At 46.4% G+C, this 7000-nt stretch overlaps 1 long non-coding RNA gene across 1 annotated transcript; it reads right to left on the reverse strand.

Moving 5' to 3' along the window:
* Window positions 1–2673: 2673 nt before the first annotated feature.
* On the reverse strand, window positions 2674–4604 carry LOC127641663 (uncharacterized). Its single transcript, XR_007970201.1, has 3 exons — window positions 3531–4604; window positions 3311–3382; window positions 2674–2743 (listed from the first exon to the last, which is right to left on the reverse strand). It is a non-coding gene; the product is annotated as an uncharacterized LOC127641663 (long non-coding RNA).
* Window positions 4605–7000: the final 2396 nt, after the last annotated feature.

The following is a 7000-nucleotide window of genomic DNA, read 5'->3' on the forward strand; positions in this document are numbered from 1 at the left end:
TCTGAACTATGTGGTCACCCTTCTGTGTCCAGACCAAAGCCATCTAATATGTCGTGGAGGGCAGTCGGCCAGAGAACAAGCGCTGACCCCGCGGCCCTCTACGGGAGTCGCGTGCATTTATCAGAACCCAAAACACCATCCAGGACGGACACTACAAGTCCACCTCGACACATGTCTTTGACAGTTAACTGGCGACAAATCACCATAGGTTGTGATGACACTTCCATGCCTGCGTAGGGCTATCTGGAACTAAGCATCCACTGCACTCATTTGGCTACTGCCCGAGGTGACTTATAACTCTAGCCATAACTCTCGAGCCGTCTGCCCTGCGCTTGCATGCCGGCAGCTGACGACTCAGACTTATTCACACTCGGATCATTGGCAGAGAGATGCGACGTGGATTAGCATCTCAATAATGAGTGTCAGAGCCGACATTGGCAGCTGCCATCCTAGTGTCTCAGCCAATAGGTGTATCAACTATAGCTGCATCTGGTCTGTATCGTAAATAAAGGCCACGCTTCATACAGATGTCTTTTGTTGTTTATCAACCAAAGCCATCTAATATGTGTGGAGGGCAGTCGGAGAGAACGAGCGCTGACACCGCGGCCCTCTCGGGGGTCGCGTGCATTTATCAGACCCAAAACCCATCCGGGACGGGCCTCGGTCCACCCCGGCCGCTTTGGTAACTGGCGACACACCAGGGTGTGGACACTTCCATGCTGCGTAGGGCTATCTGGAACTACATCCACTGCATATTTGGCATACGATGATTATGACTATGGCGAAGTTAACCAACTGCTAGACTGCAGTTTTAAAGTCTACATCAAAACTATGGTGTGCAGTCCAGAGACATACTTTATATCATATTTTTATTAGTGTTTTATTAGTGTTATTAATAATAAAAGTAATTATTGCCGCACCCACGGTGTTTGTGGTCACCCTTCGGTGTCCAACCAAAGGCATCTAATACGTGTGGAGGGCAGTCGGAGAGAACGAGCGCTGACCCCGCGGCCCTCTCGGGGGTCGCGTGCATTTATCAGACCCAAAACCCATCCGGGACGGGCCTCGGTCCACCCCGGCCGCTATCGATCGCGCGCCCTCCGCGGCGGCGACGACTCATTCTAATGTAGTGAGTCTGCCCACGAGTCCCCACAGTTGGGTTCAGTGGGAACAACCATTCACACCTTTGATCACTCATGCCCAACCGAGAGAGTGACAAGCTATTTGGACAGGAGCTGTACTTCCAATTTATTGAGATGGCGGAGAAATGCCTGTACGAAGCCCTGAGTAAGTGGACGCGCATGCAGGCAGAACTGCTCTACGCTTTGAGAGTGATCACGGTCGAAGGCATGGCATTGCAACGGCATTAAAGTTGCTGCAGTTAAAAAGCTCGTACCGCCTGTCCCGGACCCTGCCTCCCCCCGGATGCCCTTAGCTGGGTGTCCGGTCCCGGGCCCGGAGCGTTTACTTTGAAAAAATCAGAGTGTTCAAAGCAGGCCGCGTAACGCCTGAATACCACAGCTAGGAATAATGGAATAGGACTCCGGTTCTATTTTGTGGGTTTTCGGAACCGGGGCCATGATTGAGAGGGATGGCCGGGGGCATTCGTATTGCGCCGCTAGAGGTGAAATACTTGTGTATCTTGACATGGTCCTCGGCACCACTGGTAAAATTTCAAAGAAACTAGGAGAGAGCTATGGGACTACCCTAAATGTTAATTCCTCAGGATAGCAAAGGAGGATGGCTCATCAGAGGAGTAAGAAACTGGAGGAAAATAAAGCCATGTAACTCCTGAATACCACAGCTAGGAATAATGGAATGGGACTCCGGTGGCCAATCCTGTCCATTATCACCTAGGAGACATAGGATGGGCAGGACACCTAGATTTACAAGCTGAACTTGATCTCATTCTGACTGATGATGCGGAGCGGCTTCTATTGCATTCTCGTAGTATGTCATTCTTGTCGCCTCTTGGCTCATCAGACCTAGGAGGCCCATCCTGACCATTATCACCTTGGAGACATAGGATGGGCAGGTAGGTGTGTGTGTATATATATATATATTTTTTTTTTTTAGGGGATATGAGTTTCTTTGGTTTTGGAATAACATTAGTTTTACTAAAACGTTTGAACAAAAGTCAGTGAGATTTAGTTTATCGATGGTTACCCCTTACATTTCTGACCGTTTTGGAAGGCGATACTGTAGTTGCACCCAGCTGCACAGTCATGTGTTCAACAGCAGGGTTAAAACGAACAGTTCGGTCTTGGCTGGGTTAAGTTGCAGGCGGTGTTCCTTCATCCAGGCCGAGATGTCTGCCAGGAAGGCAAAGATGAGCAGTCACTGTGGTTCCGTTGGGCTGTAAAGACAAGTAGAGCTGCGTGTCATCAGTGTAGCAAAACCATGTGCCTGAATAATGGGTCCCAGTGATGTGTATATAGAGAAGAGAAGTGGCCCAAGCACTGAACCCTGAGGTACCCCACTAAGTAGCTGATGTGATTTGGATGCCTCACCCTCCAGGCTACCTTGAAGGACCTACCTGAGAGATATTAATTAAACCAGTCAAGCACAGTTCCTGCGATGCCCAGCTGAAGAGAGGGTGGAGAGTAGGATCTGATGATTGACTGTCTCAAAGGCTGCAGAAAGGTCCAACAGAATCCTGATCTTAGCTTGCAGCAGACAGCAGGGAAGTTTCGGTGAAGTGTCCACTTTTCAAGCCTGACTGATTGTCATCCAGCAGCTTGTTCTGTGAGAGATAGGATGAGAGAGATTGGTCAGTAGTGTTCTACTTGTGTGGGGTTAAGTGTGGGTTTCTTCAGCAGCGGGGTTACTCGAGCCAGTTTAAATGTAGTGGGAGAAGTGCCTGTAAGTAGAGATTTGTTAATTATGTGTGTGAGTGCAGGTAGGATGGACGGAGAGATGGCCTGGAGAAGGTGAGAATGAATGGGGTCAAGGGAACAGGTGGTGGGGTGGTTGGAGAAGAGGAGTGTAGAGACCTCAATAGAGACAGAGGAGTTGCTGAGAGAATGTGATCAGTGCCGATGGTTTGTAACTAGGGAGCTATGCCGGCCACGACCAAAAGAATTTTCAGTTATTGCTTTTAAAAATGAACAGGGAAGTTTTTTTAGGTCACATTGCATTCATTTTTAGTGTAGATGTGGTGTCTTGAAAAGCAAAGTATTTAATATAAACACTGAATCCTTAACATAATCGAGGTCATTTCAACATTCTTCTCAGTGGTTCTTGAAAACGAGAGAGACATGGTCTTAGAGGGTGAAAAACACCGAGTTCTTTGGATGAAGCTGTAATACACTCAGGGCTTCGTACAGGCATTTCTCCGCCATCTCAATAAATTGGAAGTACAGCTCCTCATCCATCAAGCTGTCTGACATTTGAAAACATACAAATATTATAATAGCGATAACAACAGTTTGACAGATATTTGTAAGTAATTCAAATGTAAAGTTAAACGTTTAATACCAAGTGACTAAAAGCGCACTCTATTGGCACTAGACTAAACTGAAAAAACTTACCAGATTTATTCTTGGCCACATCCTGCTGATGTGACAGGACATTTACACCAGCGCCCGCAAGTCAATGACTTGTTTTTCAGCCCTACAGAGCCGGTCCCAGACAAGCCTGCTACCCTTATCTTCTTTCCCCTCTTCTCCATCATCCTGCTCCTGTGTCTCTTCTTCTAGAGGAGGAGGGGGTGACGGAGGGAGCTGCCCACGATCCAGATACCATTTATCCTCCAAACCCCGGAGGGGGAGACAGCTGCACAGGTAGATAGATAGATGCACAGCAGACAGACAGACAGATAGACAGACAGACAGACAGATAGACAGACAGATAGATAGATGCACAGATAGATAGATAGATGGACAGATAGATAGATGGACAGATAGATAGATGCACAGATAGACGGACAGATAGATAGACGGACAGATAGATAGACGGACAGGTAGATAGATAGATAGATGCACAGATAGATAGATGGACAGACAGATGGATAGATGGACAGACAGATGGATAGACGCACAGATAGATAGATGGACAGATAGACAGATGGACAGACAGACAGATAGATAGACAGACAGATAGACAGACGGACAGATAGACAGACGGACAGATAGACAGATAGAAAAATGGACAGACAGACAGACAGACAGACAGATAGATGCACAGATAGATTCATACATTTTTCTCAGAAGGACTTTGCTGAGTTCGTGGTGAGACAAAATGAAATAACGTTACTCATGTGAGTCACTTGTCACTGTAGAGGAATAGAGCATTGACACTCATCAACTCACACAGCAGATATTCCTCTCTCTGGGCATACTGGGTCATCCGCCACTTGTCATAGAAGACGCGGTCATCTGGAAAACTGTCCGATAGATGGACAGATAGATGGACAGATAGATAGATGGACAGACAGACAGACAGATAGATAGATGCACAGATAGATAGATAGTGGACAGATAGAGAGAATTCAACTTGGAATCTCCTATTAAAATGATTGTCTTTCCATCAGTTTTTATCCAACAGCCATGTTTTGCACATCTATTTAAAGCTCAGAATGTGTAGTTTAACGTGTGCCCAATACATTTTCTCTCTCGTTCAGGGAGTTCAAATTACAGGGCAAAGTGCAGAAAGCCAAAGTTGAGGCACCCAGGCTTGAGTGGTCCGAATGGGTTAGAAGCAAAATCTCTATAACTAACTCAAATTTCAAGCGTTCTTTCTGCTTTTTGTACCTATTAAAAGGTTAGTATTGTAAACTGAACATAAAGAGGATCAAAATGTATCAACCAAATCTTTTTAGATTCACTTGAGCAACAATATTTGAGACTTTCTGTACTTACCCTAACCCTAATGGGTTGTGTTGTCTCAGACGAAATAATTTTTAACTTGCAAAGTGTGAGATTGCTGAGTCACGCATGACATCCATTAGAACACAAAGGCCAATTCTAAAGCCCTTAGAACAAACCAGTTTCTTTTAACTAGCCCTGTCAGTAAATATGATGGCCCATTGTAAAACCATTAGAACAAACCAGTTTCTTTTCACTAGCTCAGGCAGTAAATGTGATCTCATTTCTAACTAATTTAGAACGTTTCAGCCTTCCTGTAGGCCATGCCCAGGTAATGGCCCATTGACACCTTGATTGGCGGCTTGTTTAATACTGCGATCTGATTGGCTGGTTTGAAACAGACTCAAGTATATCTGTGATGGATTCTGTTGTGTATTCACTCTGCTTCAACGATTTCTGCTGAGCTGCTGAGTTGCTGAGAATCTTCTTGAATCTTCTATAATCTTCTACTGTTGAAATGGAAGGACAAGCTGAGAAGAGGTAATACTTGGGTTTTTGTGTATTTACTGTTGAGCTCCATTGAAATGGAGTTTTTTAATCTCTTTTTGAAGTTTTTATCTCTTTTTTAAGTTTCGCTGGTCAAGGGTCACATTAGGCCTCTGTTTTAATTCACTGTCTTCATTCATTTTCACATTTGTAAGATCCGACCGTCGCATCATTCACTGCTTGCTGTGTAAAAGACCACAGGAGGTGCTGACGACGCATCTGAGCAGAGTGTGTATGAAGAGGAACACACCCGAAGAACGGCTGGAGGAGCTGAAGAGGGCCAAGGAGTCTGCCAAGGTGTGGACACGGGAAGCTAGGAACTGGGACTACAATGAGATGGTGAAACGTTACCCACACAGACCATCCAGGCTGGCTCTTCTGGAAGAGCTGCGCCAAAGACACTTTTTTGTGGCTAATGCTCCTAACCAGGCAGACCTGGAGTCAGAAGAGGCATCCACCAGCACGGCCAGTGAACCTTCTAGAGCAGCCGGTGTCAGCTCTGAAGCAGCCGGTGTCAGCTCTGAAGCAGCCGGTGTCAGCTCTGAAGCGGCTGGTGGCAGCTCTGAAGCGGCTGGTGGTGTCTCGGTGGCGGAGGATAGCAGCTCCGAAGCCAGCACCACCGATCCAAGCGACCGTACATGGCAAAAGTAAGTTCTAAACCTCACTCACATCAGTGCAAAAACTGTGAACAAACTGTAAGGTTGCTTTGAGCTCATTTTCTTCTGTCTGTGTTTTTTTCAGAGATCAATCAGAGTACAGCACAACTGTCAGGGTCAAGATGACGCAAATGGGGCTTTACTCAAAGTTCCCTGCAGAAGAGGCCATGCTGACAGATTTTAAGCGCTACCTGATCAACACCCTGCAGGTCCCAAACTGCCAGCAGGAGGTAAGATACATCCCATTTGCGTTTCTTTTTAGTCTGTTCCGTATTGCTCTTTGTAACCGGATGCTGAGGTACATCCAGCCAAGTGGGGATGAAGTCAGCTTGGACTTCCTGCTAAAGTCCACTGAGACCAAAGACTACCTCACCCAACTCCGGCGCGCTGACATGGTCCCAGCCACCATTTTGAACTACATAAAGAACATGATCCGGTTTGTTCAGTATTTGAAGACCCACCTGAACTTGGCTGCAGCAGATCCGGACTTCTACAGGAAGTGCCAAGCCTACCTCGACCTCCTCGCTTCCATCAGAAAGCCAGTGGTCAAGTCACACAGCAAGGTCACCTGTAAAACAAGGTCAGTTGCTAATCTGCTTTCCATTTGTTTTTCTTTAATGACTTCGTGCTACAGACATGTGTGTAATTCTCCGCCACATTGTGGTCTTGTATGTCATTCTAGGTATGAACGGTTCCAAGAGGGTGAGAAGAGCCTTCAGGAGTGCCAGGCAGTCCTCCAGAAGGCCAAAAAAGACATGCTGTCCGTTTATGGGAGTCTGCTGGAAGGTGACCACGTGGCTTCAGAGGAAAACACCAGCAATGATATTAACAGATGTATTTATTTACTTTTTGTCTCTGCAGATGCTGGATGCATACTACACATGGATCCGCCCTGACTCCATCCGGCCGGATGTAGATAATGCAAACAGGTTGTTTGTTTCGTCGTCAGGCACGAAAATCAGGAGTGCAACCAACGACCTCTCTCGTCTGCAC

Source organism: Xyrauchen texanus, unplaced genomic scaffold (genome assembly GCF_025860055.1).
Source record: "Xyrauchen texanus isolate HMW12.3.18 unplaced genomic scaffold, RBS_HiC_50CHRs HiC_scaffold_1277, whole genome shotgun sequence".
Classification (NCBI taxonomy): Eukaryota; Metazoa; Chordata; class Actinopteri; order Cypriniformes; family Catostomidae; genus Xyrauchen; species Xyrauchen texanus.